Source organism: Procambarus clarkii, unplaced genomic scaffold, assembly GCF_040958095.1.
Source record: "Procambarus clarkii isolate CNS0578487 unplaced genomic scaffold, FALCON_Pclarkii_2.0 HiC_scaffold_470, whole genome shotgun sequence".
In the NCBI taxonomy this organism is placed as follows: domain Eukaryota; kingdom Metazoa; phylum Arthropoda; class Malacostraca; order Decapoda; family Cambaridae; genus Procambarus; species Procambarus clarkii.
The window spans coordinates 84,197-101,091 of NW_027189503.1; the positions used below are offsets into that span (position 1 = coordinate 84,197).

The window sequence follows — 16,895 nt, forward strand, 5'->3', positions numbered from 1 at the left end:
CAATTACTGAAAGCGGCGGTGGGTCACATTTTGCCCAAACCCCCCTGCAGTTTTCAAAATATCCCAAACATCCCAAATTCGATACCTGAGCCATATTTTGGACCCAAATTCTGGCTCTCTGCACCTATTCGCAGTTTGACATTCCGACTTTTTTTTACCAAAAATATGCCAATTACTGAAAGCGGCGGTGTGTCACATTTTGCCCAAACCCCCCTGCAGTTTTCAAAATATCCCAAACATCCCAAATTCGATACCTGAGCCATATTTTGGACCCAAATTTTGGCTCTCTGCACCTATTCGCAGTTTGAAATTCCGACTTTTTATACCAAAAATCTGCCAATTACTGAAAGCACCAGTGGGTAACATTTTGCCCAAACCCCCCTGCAGTTTTCAAAATATCCCAAACATCCCAAATTCGATACCTGAGCCATATTTTGGACCCAAATTCTGGCTCATTGCACCTATTCGCAGTTTGAAATTCCTACTTTTTATACTGAAAATATACCAATTACTGAAAGCGGCGGTGGGTCACATTTAGCCCAAACCCCCCTGCAGTTTTCAAAATATCCCAAACATTCCAAATCCAATACCTGAGCCATATTTTGGAGCCAAATTCTGGCTCGATGCACGTATTCGCAGTTTGAAATTCCGACTTTTTATACCGAAAATATGCCAATTACTGAAAGCGGCGGTGGGTCACATTTTGCCCAAACCCCCCTTCTGTTTTCAAAATATCCCAAACATCCCAAATTCGATACCTGAGCCATATTTTGACCCAAATTCTGGCTCTCTGCACCTATTCGCAGTTTGAAATTCCGGCTTTTTATACCAAAAATATGCCAATTACTGAAAGCGGCGGTGGGTCACATTTCGCCCAAACCCCCCTGCTGTTTTCAAAATATCCCAAACATCCCAAATTCGATATCTGAGCCATATTTTGGACCCAAATTCTGGCTCTCTGCACCTATTCGCAGTTTGAAATTCCGACTTTTTATACCAAAAATCTGCCAATTACTGAAAGCACCGGTGGGTAACATTTTGCCCAAACCCCCCTGCAGTTTTCAAAATATCCCAAACATCCCAAATTCGATACCTGAGCCATATTTTGGACCCAAATTCTGGCTCTCTGCACCTATTCGCAGTTTGAAATTCCGACTTTTTATACAAAAAATCTGCCAATTACTGAAAGCACCGGTGGGTAACATTTTGCCCAAACCCCCCTGCAGTTTTCAAAATATCCCAAACATCGCAAATTCGATACCTGAGCCATATTTTGGACCCAAATTCTGGCTCTCTGCACCTATTCGCAGTTTGAAATTCCGACTTTTTATACCAAAAATCTGCCAATTACTGAAAGCACCGGTGGGTAACATTTTGCCCAAACCCCCCTGCAGTTTTCAAAATATCCCAAACATCCCAAATTCGATACCTGAGCCATATTTTGGACCCAAATTCTGGCTCTCTGCACCTATTCGCAGTTTGAAATTCCCACTTTTTATACCAAAAATCTGCCAATTACTGAAAGCACCGGTGGGTAACATTTTGCCCAAACCCCCCTGCAGTTTTCAAAATATCCCAAACATCCCAAATTCGATACCTGAGCCATATTTTGGACCCAAATTCTGGCTCGATGCACGTATTCGCAGTCTGAAATTCCGACTTTTTATACCGAAAATATGCCAATTACTGAAAGCAGCGGTGAGTCACATTTTGCCCAAACCCCCCTGCAGTTTTCAAAATATCCCAAACATCCCAAATTCGATACCGGAGCCATATTTTGGATCCAAATTCTGGCTCTCTGCACCTATTCGCAGTTTGACATTCCGACTTTTTTTTTACCAAAAATATGCCAATTACTGAAAGCGGCGGTGAGTCACATTTTGCCCAAACCCCCCTGCAGTTTTAGAAATATCCCAAACATCCCAAATTCGATAACGGAGCCATATTTTGGATCCAAATTCTGGCTCTCTGCACCTATTCGCAGTTTGAAAATCCGACTTTCTATACCAAAAATTAGCCAATTACTGAAAGCGGCGGTGGGTCACATTTTGCCCAAACCCCCCTGCAGTTTTCAAAATATCCCAAACATCCCAAATTCGATACCTGAGCCATATTTTGGGCCCAAATTCTGGCTCTTTGCACCTATTCGCAGTTTGAAATTCCGACTTTTTATACTGAAAATATACCAATTACTGAAAGCGGCGGTGGGTCACATTTTGTCCAAACCCCCCTGCAGTTTTCAAATTATCCCAAACATCCCAAATTCGATACCTGAGCCATATTTTGGACCCAAATTCTGGCTCTCTGCACCTATTCGCAGTTTGAAATTCCGACTTTTTATACCGAAAATATGCCAATTACTGAAAGCACCGGGGGGTCACATTTTGCCCAAAACCCCCCCTGCAGTTTTTAAAATATCCCAAACATCCCAAATTCGATACCTGAGCCATATTTTGGACCCAAATTCTGGCTCTCTGCACCTTTTCGCAGTTTGAAATTCCGACTTTTTTTTACCAAAAATATGCCAATTACTGAAAGCGGAGGTGTGTCACATTTTGCCCAAACCCCCCTGCAGTTTTCAAAATATCTCAAACATCCCAAATTCGATACCTGAGCCATATTTTGGACCCAAATTTTGGCTCTCTGCACCTATTCGCAGTTTGAAATTCCGTCTTTTTATACCAAAAATCTGCCAATTACTGAAAGCACCGGTGGGTAACATTTTGCCCAAACCCCCCTGCAGTTTTCAAAATATCCCAAACATCCCAAATTCGATACCCGAGTCATATTTTGGACCCAAATTCTGGCTCTTTGCACCTATTCGCAGTTTGAAATTCCTACTTTTTATACTGAAAATATACCAATTACTGAAAGCGGCGGTGGGTCACATTTAGCCCAAACCCCCCTGCAGTTTTCAAAATATCCCAAACATCCCAAATCCAATACCTGAGCCATATTTTGGAGCCAAATTCTGGCTCGATGCACGTATTCGCAGTTTGAAATTCCGACTTTTTATACCGAAAATATGCCAATTACTGAAAGCGGCGGTGAGTCACATTTTGCCCAAACCCCCCTGCAGTTTTAGAAATATCCCAAACATCCCAAATTCGATACCGGAGCCATATTTTGGATCCAAATTCTGGCTCTCTGCACCTATTCGCAGTTTGAAAATCCGACTTTCTATACCAAAAATTAGCCAATTACTGAAAGCGGCGGTGGGTCACATTTTGCCCAAACCCCCCTGCAGTTTTCAAAATATCCCAAACATCCCAAATTCGATACCTGAGCCATATTTTGGACCCAAATTCTGGCTCTCTGCACCTATTCGCAGTTTGACATTCCGACTTTTTTTTACCACAAATATGCCAATTACTGAAAGCGGCGGTGAGTCACATTTTGCCCAAACCCCCCTGCAGTTTTAGAAATATCCCAAACATCCCAAATTCGATACCGGAGCCATATTTTGGATCCAAATTCTGGCTCTCTGCACCTATTCGCAGTTTGAAAATCCGACTTTCTATACCAAAAATTAGCCAATTACTGAAAGCGGCGGTGGGTCACATTTTGCCCAAACCCCCCTGCAGTTTTCAAAATATCCCAAACATCCCAAATTCGATACCTGAGCCATATTTTGGACCCAAATTCTGGCTCTTTGCACCTATTCGCAGTTTGAAATTCCTACTTTTTATACTGAAAATATACCAATTACTGAAAGCGGCGGTGGGTCACATTTAGCCCAAAGCCCCCTGCAGTTTTCAAAATATCCCAAACATTCCAAATCCAATACCTGAGCCATATTTTGGAGCCAAATTCTGGCTCGATACACGTATTCGCAGTTTGAAATTCCGACTTTTTATACCGAAAATATGCCAATTACTGAAAGCGGCGGTGGGTCACATTTTGCCCAAACCCCCCTTCTGTTTTCAAAATATCCCAAACATCCCAAATTCGATACCTGAGCCATATTTTGACCCAAATTCTGGCTCTCTGCACCTATTCGCAGTTTGAAATTCCGGCTTTTTATACCAAAAATATGCCAATTACTGAAAGCGGCGGTGGGTCACATTTCGCCCAAACCCCCCCCCTGCTGTTTTCAAAATATCCATAACATCCCAAATTCGATATCTGAGCCATATTTTGGACCCAAATTCTGGCTCTCTGCACCTATTCGCAGTGTGAAATTCCGACTTTTTATACCAAAAATCTGCCAATTACTGAAAGCACCGGTGGGTCACATTTTGCCCAAACCCCCCCCCCCCCCTGCAGTTTTCAAAATATCCCAAACATCCCAAATTCGATACCTGAGCCATATTTTGGACCCAAATTCTGGCTCTCTGCACCTATTCGCAGTTTGAAATTCCGAATTTTTATACCAAAAATCTGCCAATTACTGAAAGCACCGGTAGGTAACATTTTGCCCAAACCCCCCTGCAGTTTTCAAAATATCCCAAACATCCCAAATTCGATACCCGAGTCATATTTTGGACCCAAATTCTGGCTCTTTGCACCTATTCGCAGTTTGAAATTCCTACTTTTTATACTGAAAATATACCAATTACTGAAAGCGGCGGTGGGTCACATTTTGCCCAAACCCCCCTGCAGTTTTCAAAATATCCCAAGCATCCCAAATTCGATACCTGAGCCATATTTTGAACCCAAATTCTGGCTCTCTGCACCTATTCGCAGTTTGAAATTCCGACTTTTTATACCGAAAATATGCCAATTACAGAAAGCACCGGGGGGTCACATTTTGCCCAAAACTCCCCCTGCAGTTTTTAAAATATCCCAAACATCCCAAATTCGATACCTGAGCCATATTTTGGACCCAAATTCTGGCTCTCTGCACCTATTCGCAGTTTGAAATTCCGACTTTTTTTTACCAAAAATATGCCAATTACTGAAAGCGGCGGTGTGTCACATTTTGCCCAAACCCCCCTGCAGTTTTCAAAATATCCCAAACATCCCAAATTCGATACCTGAGCCATATTTTGGACCCAAATTTTGGCTCTCTGCACCTATTCGCAGTTTGAAATTCTGACTTTTTATACCAAAAATCTGCCAATTACTGAAAGCACCGGTGGGTAACATTTTGCCCAAACCCCCCTGCAGTTTTCAAAATATCCCAAACATCCCAAATTCGATACCCGAGTCATATTTTGGACCCAAATTCTGGCTCTTTGCACCTATTCGCAGTTTGAAATTCCTACTTTTTATACTGAAAATATACCAATTACTGAAAGCGGCGGTGGGTCACATTTAGCCCAAACCCCCCTTGTAGTTTTCAAAATATCCCAAACATCCCAAATCCAATACCTGAGCCATATTTTGGAGCCAAATTCTGGCTCGATGCACGTATTCGCAGTTTGAAATTCCGACTTTTTATACCGAAAATATGCCAATTACTGAAAGCGGCGGTGGGTCACATTTTGCCCAAACCCCCCTGCAGTTTTCAAAATATCCCAAACATCCCAAATTCGATACCTGAGCCATATTTTGGACCCAAATTCTGGCTCTCTGCACCTATTCGCAGTTTGAAATTTTGACTTTTTTTTACCAAAAATATGCCAATTACTGAAAGCGGCGGTGGGTCACATTTTGCCCAAACCCCCCTGCAGTTTTCAAAATATCCCAAACATCCCAAATCCGATACCCGAGCCATATTTTGGAGCCAAATTCTGGCTCTCTGCACGTATTCGCAGTTTGAAATTCTGACTTTTTATACCGAAAATATGCCAATTACTGTAAGCGGCGGTGGGTCACATTTTGGCCAAACCCCCCTGCAGTTTTAGAAATATCCCAAACATCCCAAATTCGATACCTGAGCCATATTTTGGACCCAAATTCTGGCTCTCTGCACCTATTCGCAGTGTGAAAATCCGACTTTCTATTCCAAAAATTAGCCAATTACTGAAAGCGACGGTGGGTCACATTTGTCCCAAACCCCCCGCAGTTTTTAAAATATTCCAAACATCCCAAATTCGATACCTGAGCCATATTTTGGACCCAAATTTTGGCTCTCTGCACCTATTCGCAGTTTGAAATTCCGACTTTTTATACCAAAAATCTGCCAATTACTGAAAGCACCAGTGGGTAACATTTTGCCCAAACCCCCCTGCAGTTTTCAAAATATCCCAAACATCCCAAATTCGATACCTGAGCCATATTTTGGACCCAAATTCTGGCTCATTGCACCTATTCGCAGTTTGAAATTCCTACTTTTTATACTGAAAATATACCAATTACTGAAAGCGGCGGTGGGTCACATTTAGCCCAAACCCCCCTGCAGTTTTCAAAATATCCCAAACATTCCAAATCCAATACCTGAGCCATATTTTGGAGCCAAATTCTGGCTCGATGCACGTATTCGCAGTTTGAAATTCCGACTTTTTATACCGAAAATATGCCAATTACTGAAAGCGGCGGTGGGTCACATTTTGCCCAAACCCCCCTTCTGTTTTCAAAATATCCCAAACATCCCAAATTCGATACCTGAGCCATATTTTGACCCAAATTCTGGCTCTCTGCACCTATTCGCAGTTTGAAATTCCGGCTTTTTATACCAAAAATATGCCAATTACTGAACGCGGCGGTGGGTCACATTTCGCCCAAACCCCCCTGCTGTTTTCAAAATATCCCAAACATCCCAAATTCGATATCTGAGCCATATTTTGGACCCAAATTCTGGCTCTCTGCACCTATTCGCAGTGTGAAATTCCGACTTTTTATACCAAAAATCTGCCAATTACTGAAAGCACCGGTGGGTAACATTTTGCCCAAACCCCCCTGCAGTTTTCAAAATATCCCAAACATCCCAAATTCGATACCTGAGCCATATTTTGGACCCAAATTCTGGCTCTCTGCACCTATTCGCAGTTTGAAATTCCGACTTTTTATACCAAAAATCTGCCAATTACTGAAAGCACCGGTGGGTAACATTTTGCCCAAACCCCCCTGCAGTTTTCAAAATATCCCAAACATCCCAAATTCGATACCTGAGCCATATTTTGGACCCAAATTCTGGCTCTCTGCACCTATTCGCAGTTTGAAATTCCGACTTTTTATACCAAAAATCTGCCAATTACTGAAAGCACCGGTGGGTAACATTTTGCCCAAACCCCCCTGCAGTTTTCAAAATATCCCAAACATCCCAAATTCGATACCTGAGCCATATTTTGGACCCAAATTCTGGCTCTCTGCACCTATTCGCAGTTTGAAATTCCCACTTTTTATACCAAAAATCTGCCAATTACTGAAAGCACCGGTGGGTAACATTTTGCCCAAACCCCCCTGCAGTTTTCAAAATATCCCAAACATCCCAAATTCGATACCTGAGCCATATTTTGGACCCAAATTCTGGCTCGATGCACGTATTCGCAGTCTGAAATTCCGACTTTTTATACCGAAAATATGCCAATTACTGAAAGCGGCGGTGAGTCACATTTTGCCCAAACCCCCCTGCAGTTTTCAAAATATCCCAAACATCCCAAATTCGATACCGGAGCCATATTTTGGATCCAAATTCTGGCTCTCTGCACCTATTCGCAGTTTGACATTCCGACTTTTTTTTTACCAAAAATATGCCAATTACTGAAAGCGGCGGTGAGTCACATTTTGCCCAAACCCCCCTGCAGTTTTAGAAATATCCCAAACATCCCAAATTCGATAACGGAGCCATATTTTGGATCCAAATTCTGGCTCTCTGCACCTATTCGCAGTTTGAAAATCCGACTTTCTATACCAAAAATTAGCCAATTACTGAAAGCGGCGGTGGGTCACATTTTGCCCAAACCCCCCTGCAGTTTTCAAAATATCCCAAACATCCCAAATTCGATACCTGAGCCATATTTTGGGCCCAAATTCTGGCTCTTTGCACCTATTCGCAGTTTGAAATTCCGACTTTTTATACTGAAAATATACCAATTACTGAAAGCGGCGGTGGGTCACATTTTGCCCAAACCCCCCTGCAGTTTTCAAATTATCCCAAACATCCCAAATTCGATACCTGAGCCATATTTTGGACCCAAATTCTGGCTCTCTGCACCTATTCGCAGTTTGAAATTCCGACTTTTTATACCGAAAATATGCCAATTACTGAAAGCACCGGGGGGTCACATTTTGCCCAAAACCCCCCCTGCAGTTTTTAAAATATCCCAAACATCCCAAATTCGATACCTGAGCCATATTTTGGACCCAAATTCTGGCTCTCTGCACCTTTTCGCAGTTTGAAATTCCGACTTTTTTTTACCAAAAATATGCCAATTACTGAAAGCGGCGGTGGGTCACATTTTGCCCAAACCCCCCTGCAGTTTTCAAATTATCCCAAACATCCCAAATTCGATACCTGAGCCATATTTTGGACCCAAATTCTGGCTCTCTGCACCTATTCGCAGTTTGAAATTCCGACTTTTTATGCCGAAAATATGCCAATTACTGAAAGCACCGGGGGGTCACATTTTGCCCAAAACCCCCCCTGCAGTTTTTAAAATATCCCAAACATCCCAAATTCGATACCTGAGCCATATTTTGGACCCAAATTTTGGCTCTCTGCACCTATTCGCAGTTTGAAATTCCGTCTTTTTATACCAAAAATCTGCCAATTACTGAAAGCACCGGTGGGTAACATTTTGCCCAAACCCCCCTGCAGTTTTCAAAATATCCCAAACATCCCAAATTCGATACCCGAGTCATATTTTGGACCCAAATTCTGGCTCTTTGCACCTATTCGCAGTTTGAAATTCCTACTTTTTATACTGAAAATATACCAATTACTGAAAGCGGCGGTGGGTCACATTTAGCCCAAACCCCCCTGCAGTTTTCAAAATATCCCAAACATCCCAAATCCAATACCTGAGCCATATTTTGGAGCCAAATTCTGGCTCGATGCACGTATTCGCAGTTTGAAATTCCGACTTTTTATACCGAAAATATGCCAATTACTGAAAGCGGCGGTGAGTCACATTTTGCCCAAACCCCCCTGCAGTTTTAGAAATATCCCAAACATCCCAAATTCGATACCTGAGCCATATTTTGGACCCAAATTCTGGCTCTCTGCACCTATTCGCAGTTTGACATTCCGACTTTTTTTTACCACAAATATGCCAATTACTGAAAGCGGCGGTGAGTCACATTTTGCCCAAACCCCCCTGCAGTTTTAGAAATATCCCAAACATCCCAAATTCGATACCGGAGCCATATTTTGGATCCAAATTCTGGCTCTCTGCACCTATTCGCAGTTTGAAAATCCGACTTTCTATACCAAAAATTAGCCAATTACTGAAAGCGGCGGTGGGTCACATTTTGCCCAAACCCCCCTGCAGTTTTCAAAATATCCCAAACATCCCAAATTCGATACCTGAGCCATATTTTGGACCCAAATTCTGGCTCTTTGCACCTATTCGCAGTTTGAAATTCCTACTTTTTATACTGAAAATATACCAATTACTGAAAGCGGCGGTGGGTCACATTTAGCCCAAAGCCCCCTGCAGTTTTCAAAATATCCCAAACATTCCAAATCCAATACCTGAGCCATATTTTGGAGCCAAATTCTGGCTCGATACACGTATTCGCAGTTTGAAATTCCGACTTTTTATACCGAAAATATGCCAATTACTGAAAGCGGCGGTGGGTCACATTTTGCCCAAACCCCCCTGCTGTTTTCAAAATATCCCAAACATCCCAAATTCGATATCCTGAGCCATATTTTGGACCCAAATTCTGGCTCTCTGCACCTATTCGCAGTGTGAAATTCCGACTTTTTATACCAAAAATATGCCAATTACTGAAAGCAGCGGTGGGTCACATTTCGCCCAAACCCCCCCCCCCCCCCTGCAGTTTTCAAAATATCCCATAACATCCCAAATTCGATATCTGAGCCATATTTTGGACCCAAATTCTGGCTCTCTGCACCTATTCGCAGTTTGAAATTCCGAATTTTTATACCAAAAATCTGCCAATTACTGAAAGCACCGGTGGGTAACATTTTGCCCAAACCCCCCTGCAGTTTTCAAAATATCCCAAACATCCCAAATTCGATACCCGAGTCATATTTTGGACCCAAATTCTGGCTCTTTGCACCTATTCGCAGTTTGAAATTCCTACTTTTTATACTGAAAATATACCAATTACTGAAAGCGGCGGTGGGTCACATTTTGCCCAAACCCCCCTGCAGTTTTCAAAATATCCCAAGCATCCCAAATTCGATACCTGAGCCATATTTTGAACCCAAATTCTGGCTCTCTGCACCTATTCGCAGTTTGAAATTCCGACTTTTTATACCGAAAATATGCCAATTACAGAAAGCACCGGGGGGTCACATTTTGCCCAAAACTCCCCCTGCAGTTTTTAAAATATCCCAAACATCCCAAATTCGATACCTGAGCCATATTTTGGACCCAAATTCTGGCTCTCTGCACCTATTCGCAGTTTGAAATTCCGACTTTTTTTTACCAAAAATATGCCAATTACTGAAAGCGGCGGTGTGTCACATTTGCCCAAACCCCCCTGCAGTTTTCAAAATATCCCAAACATCCCAAATTCGATACCTGAGCCATATTTTGGACCCAAATTTTGGCTCTCTGCACCTATTCGCAGTTTGAAATTCTGACTTTTTATACCAAAAATCTGCCAATTACTGAAAGCACCGGTGGGTAACATTTTGCCCAAACCCCCCTGCAGTTTTCAAAATATCCCAAACATCCCAAATTCGATACCCGAGTCATATTTTGGACCCAAATTCTGGCTCTTTGCACCTATTCGCAGTTTGAAATTCCTACTTTTTATACTGAAAATATACCAATTACTGAAAGCGGCGGTGGGTCACATTTAGCCCAAACCCCCCTTGTAGTTTTCAAAATATCCCAAACATCCCAAATCCAATACCTGAGCCATATTTTGGAGCCAAATTCTGGCTCGATGCACGTATTCGCAGTTTGAAATTCCGACTTTTTATACCGAAAATATGCCAATTACTGAAAGCGGCGGTGGGTCACATTTTGCCCAAACCCCCCTGCAGTTTTCAAAATATCCCAAACATCCCAAATTCGATACCTGAGCCATATTTTGGACCCAAATTCTGGCTCTCTGCACCTATTCGCAGTTTGAAATTCCGACTTTTTTTTACCAAAAATATGCCAATTACTGAAAGCGGCGGTGGGTCACATTTTGCCCAAACCCCCCTGCAGTTTTCAAAATATCCCAAACATCCCAAATCCGATACCCGAGCCATATTTTGGAGCCAAATTCTGGCTCTCTGCACGTATTCGCAGTTTGAAATTCTGACTTTTTATACCGAAAATATGCCAATTACTGTAAGCGGCGGTGGGTCACATTTTGGCCAAACCCCCCTGCAGTTTTAGAAATATCCCAAACATCCCAAATTCGATACCTGAGCCATATTTTGGACCCAAATTCTGGCTCTCTGCACCTATTCGCAGTGTGAAAATCCGACTTTCTATTCCAAAAATTAGCCAATTACTGAAAGCGACGGTGGGTCACATTTGTCCCAAACCCCCCGCAGTTTTTAAAATATCCCAAACATCCCAAATCCGATACCTGAGCCATATTTTGGAGCCAAATGCTGGCTCTCTGCACGTATTCGCAGTTTGAAATTCCGGCTTTTTATACCGAAAATATGCCAATTACTGAATGCGGCGGTGGGTCACATTTTGCCCAAACCCCCCTGCAGTTTTTAAAATATCCCAAAACATCCCAAATCCGATACCTGAGCCATATTTTGGAGCCAAATGCTGGCTCTCTGCACGTATTCGCAGTTTGAAATTCCGGCTTTTTATACCGAAAATATGCCAATTACTGAATGCGGCGGTGGGTAACATTTTGCCCAAACCCCCCTGCAGTTTTCAAAATATCCCAAACATCCCAAATCCGATACCTGAGCCAAATTCTGGCTCTCTGCACGGGGCCTAAAAACAATACGTTAATAAACCCAGCCGACTTATTGCTAACTCTTCTATAAATAAATCGATGGGAAAGAAAAGCTCTCAGCCTGCTAACAAGAGTGTACAAATCTACAAGGGCCGGGACGAGGATTCGAACCTGCATCCGAGAGCATCCCAGACGCTGCCGTAATCGACTGAGCTCCGACTTGGTCAAAAGGAGTTGAAACCGAAGTTCTACTGAACTTACTGGCTCCTGCAGCCTCTCCGAGGCACAAACCAGTGTAACAAGAGTGTGAAGTTGACTACGCCCATCTAGTTCCACCCGCTCCTCCCCAGAACTAGTTGTTAAATAAGCACTTTACCTTGACTCCTCTGATCCAACACTTGTCCACACGGGCCACACTCCTGAAAAAATATTTTTTTACATATACTAAGGGTAAGTATAAGTAATTATCAAAAGAAGGCACCAAACCAGGAAGGCTATGTAGCACCAGGGTAAGTATAAACAGTTTATTTCAAATGCAATCGAGTAGCAAAATATAATTATGAATTTCAAGAACACTGGAACCAATCACTGGAAAAGGTGTAATTGCAATAGAGATTAATTACAGATTGTAACAACAATAGCGAGTAGGCAAGACTGATAAGACTGCAATAGCCTAACGGAATACATTTTTGTCTTGGACTCATGAGTCTATGGTAAAGCATCAATGTTCTTTTAAAGTTACATAGAAACACATTACCTTATTACGGTCTTCCACTAAAACAAACCTTTAGCTAACCTTAGATAAAAGTACTGTGTATTATTAATTTATTTAGTTGTCTATTGGCCTAAATTATATAAATAACGTGTTTAAAACCTCTCAAGTACAGTATATGGTCTCTGAGCAACCCGTTCTCGCAAATTTAATAAGTCAATATTTTCTTATTAAATATGTGCATAGGTGACATACTTAACATAACAGATACCCTTAAAAAGATTCATAGAAAACACCGACCTTACCTAACCTTGTTAGTATCTTAAGATAAGCATCTTATTGCTTCGTAATTACAATTATTACCTAACCTATAATAGGTATAGGTTAAGTAATAATTGTAATTACGAAGCAATAAGATGCTTATCTTAAGATACTAACAAGGTTAGGTAAGGTCGGTGTTTTCTATGAATCTTTTTAAGGGTATCTATTATGTTTAGTATATCACCTATGCACGTAGTTAATAAGTCAATATTGACTTATTAAATTTGCGAGAACGGGTTGCTCTGAGCACTAAACCAACGTTAGAAGCCTAGTGGTTACATTGTCAAAAATGACCATTTACAGGTGAATTCATTTTATATCGCAGAGTAAACAAGATGGAAACAATTAACATCTTCCATCTATTAGATAAACAATTATCTAGTCGTCCCTTCACTTTCTAGTGTGTGGTTTGGTCAACATATTTCAGGCCCCGTTATTGTGACTCCTCGTCTGCAATTATCTTCCTCATTTATCTGCACAATTGTTATCCTGATATGACCACTCCATCGCCCTAGTCGTTAACACTAAACAATCTAGGGCGACTTGTTGCTAAACATTATATGCCACCTTTACCTTAGCTACAAGACACCGTGTACATATTATCAAACTACCTTTAATGTCATAATGCAGCAGTTTGCGCGCTCAAAATACAGATAGACAAATTCCTCAGGAACCGTAGGGGAACCTTTGACAAGCCGCCGGCTTCCTGTTGCCGTAGAGGACACTATGGAGAAATGGTGGCCCTCTGGTAAATTTAAGTCAATATTACCTAGGAGTTATGATGTACCAGCCATTAAACATCTGGGACTCACAGTTAATATGAAAACAATCCTTAAAAATAGTTAAACGAATCTTTGACTTAAACGAACAACATTGAATATTGAACTGTACGAGTCTCTGTTGTGGTCCCATCTGGCCTACTGTGTCCTAATATGGAAACTTCACTTCAAAAACACATCAATGATTTTCCGCTTTGGAGAAAGTTCAAGACTGCAACAACAATCATGCCAGAACTTGTTCAACTGTCACTACCTCGAATCTTTGAAGGATTAACACTATAAATGTTTAAATTGTTGTAGATTTTGATAGATTAGCCTATAAATTTTGCTAGAAATTACCTTCTTAATATTATCTGTTAGATTAAGGCCCTGCCCGAAGCGCTATGCGTACTAGTGGCTTTACAAGAATGTAAACACATCATGCCGTGTACTCTCAGAAACCCAATGTAACTTCTTATAGATATATAAATAAATGAATAACAGCCGAGGCCTTTGTAATACTATTTTAATGCATTGCTTTATACTTTGTAAAGTCTTTTAGAGAAGTGCTTTGTATTTATAACCTCCAACTTGGTCAGTATTACAAATTAAAAAAAAAAAAAAATTATAATACTGACCAAATTGGAGGCTATTAATACAGACCACTTCTCTAAAATGCCATATTTGACACAGACAGGCTGGACAACAGCTTCAAGCTCAACAAGCCACAATGTAACACAGAAAATAGATGTGTTGTTTCCCCCATAGGATTATTAACCCATGAACCCGCTTAACCACTCAAGTCGTAAATGCCGAGTCATTCCTCTTGTTCACAATATACACAAGACAAATCCTCAATAAAATAAGGGGGGGGGGGGAGTAGGAAGGCTGACCTTTGGCAAGGCGCCGCCGTCCTGTCCCCGTCGAGGCCACTGTAGATGGTGGCCCTTAGGTCAGTTCATCATAGGAGCCCTTCTCCTTCCATCATTCTGAATCATGCTCATCATACTAACCTGCACCCCCTCAATCCCCCCCCCCCCCCACCATCTTCACACAATCTGTGGCCAACATTTTTCGTTTCATTCAGATTTTCATCAAAATATGTCGAAGATTTCTCTTTGGGTTGTTTTAAGGGGCCTGACAGCCGAGTGGACAGCGCTTCGTAATCGTAATCCTGAGGTTCCGGGTTCGATCTGAAACAAATGGGCACTTTCTTTCACCCTGATGACCCTGTTTACCTATCAGTAAATAAGTACCTGGGAGTTAGACAGCTGCTATGGGCTGCTGCTTCCTGGGGATGTGTAAGAAAAAGAAGGCCTGGTCGAGGACCGGGCCGCGGGGGACGTTATGCCCCGAAATCATCTCAAGATAACCTTAAGATTGCTGGCTAACTACTGGCATGGCTATTAAGGCCACCACAAGCGCCCTAATGACTTAACTAGCGGGTACACCTATGGCTGCCACCTGACAACCTCCTCTATATTTTGTCTAAATACATATAATATACAAAATAATAACGAATAACAACATGAAGTACACACCCCGAACAATGCTTTCTATATTATGATTGAGTAATGATATCTGTAACACATTTATTTTTTGCACACTGGTAATCAACGTGACCCTTGCCAGGCGGCGGCTGGTCGACAACTGAGCCACACGTTAAGAAGTGGGACTCCCAGACGCGCCACTCACCCTTACTTCACTATAATATCTAAACTGTCAACCTCTAATACAGTTAAGCATCTGACCACCAGAGGCGCTAATGCTCCCCTGTTATTACGCCATCCATATAATAATTGCTCTCATTATTCATTGTTGCAACGTTTCATGCCCGAAACGCTTTGCGTAATAGTGGCTTTAGGCATTGTATGTACTAGCCCTATCTATTTATCCATCACTCTTTGTAAAATCTCTTGTATGTATGTACCTTACCTAAATAAACATTTGATTTGATTTGAAATACATTCATGTTCTGTAGTGACAGTGTCAGACCTCGAAGGAAGAATTGAAACACCCTTCTGAAGATGTATTATTAAATACGAAAATACTTAAAGAAATTCCTGTTTCAATTCTTCCTTCGTAGTCTGTCACTCACATTTTCATCACGTGTTAATTGTGGTGATTTACACGCAGATTTTGTAGTGTATATACGACAACTTCAGGAAAGTAATGAGTAGCGGATTTAGTCTAAACAATAATATATGCGTTTTGTTTTTAGTGCCAAATTATCTGGCAAATATACATTTGGAGATGAAGCTCAATCCTTCCTGTAGCCCAATCTTTCCTGTAGCCCAATCCTTCTTGTAGCCCAATCCTTCCTGTAGACCAATCCTTCATGTAGCTCAATCCTTCCTGTAGACCAATCCTTCCTGTAGCTCAATCCTTCCTGTAGCTCAATCCTTCCTGTAGCCCAATCTTTCCTGTAGCCCAATCCTTCTTGTAGACCAATCCTTCCTGTAGCCCAATCCTTCCTGTAGCCCAATCCTTCCTTCCAAATCCGATTTGTAATAATATTATTGGAGGTGTTGTGGTTTCTGTTCTAGGTTCAGGATTGTACCTGGTCCAGGTGTCATCTTATGTGGCGTTTATTTCTTTGTTGCTATATCCATTGTTCACCAACACTTCAGTTAACTTTCAAACTCCGTACTCACGTTGCTCCATTCTGAGCAGTGGGTAAGGGCTCGACGAATCTAAGTGTTTAGAACACTGGCTTTGTGTCTTTGGGAGCACTCACTCCTACTGTTTAGGCTTAATCCTATGTTTGTAGGCTTAGTATATACGCTACTGCTTAGAGATGCTCCTGTTAAATTGTGTGTTTATTTGTCTACTTATACTGAATCCTTTTAAAGTGTGTCCTTATCTGTCATTTGCATCAAACTTCATCCCTCCCACTTACCTGTTTGGTAGTGAGTTCTGCTAATCGTGGATTGCTGTTACGTAGCTCATTTAGCTTCATAATAGTTGGATGGCTGAAATAAAAAGGCTTCAATTAAACAGAGCAGAAATTTATGAGAATGATGTTCAAAAATACCAAATAGTTATTATTTTATCTGTAGAAAACGATGTCTTACAGACAGGGTAAAAAAAAAAATGAATGTAATGAAACATCATTTACTTGGCAAAGAGCCAGAGGCTCCCTGGAGCTATCCAGGCTGATATGGATGTACTAGATTTTGGCATCAGTCAGTGTGAATGGAGTTCTACTGAATTACAATCTCTCA

General features: G+C 41.5%; 1 long non-coding RNA gene across 1 annotated transcript in view; it reads right to left on the reverse strand.

Annotated features, from left to right (window-relative positions):
• The window catches only part of LOC138361555 (uncharacterized), a 48,275-nt gene extending 35,973 nt beyond the window's left edge, over nucleotides 1-12,302 (reverse strand). Inside the window, exon 1 of the long non-coding RNA XR_011227029.1 lies at nucleotides 12,257-12,302. This is a non-coding gene — a long non-coding RNA (uncharacterized lncRNA). The remainder of the gene's footprint in view (nucleotides 1-12,256) is intronic.
• Nucleotides 12,303-16,895: the final 4,593 nt, after the last annotated feature.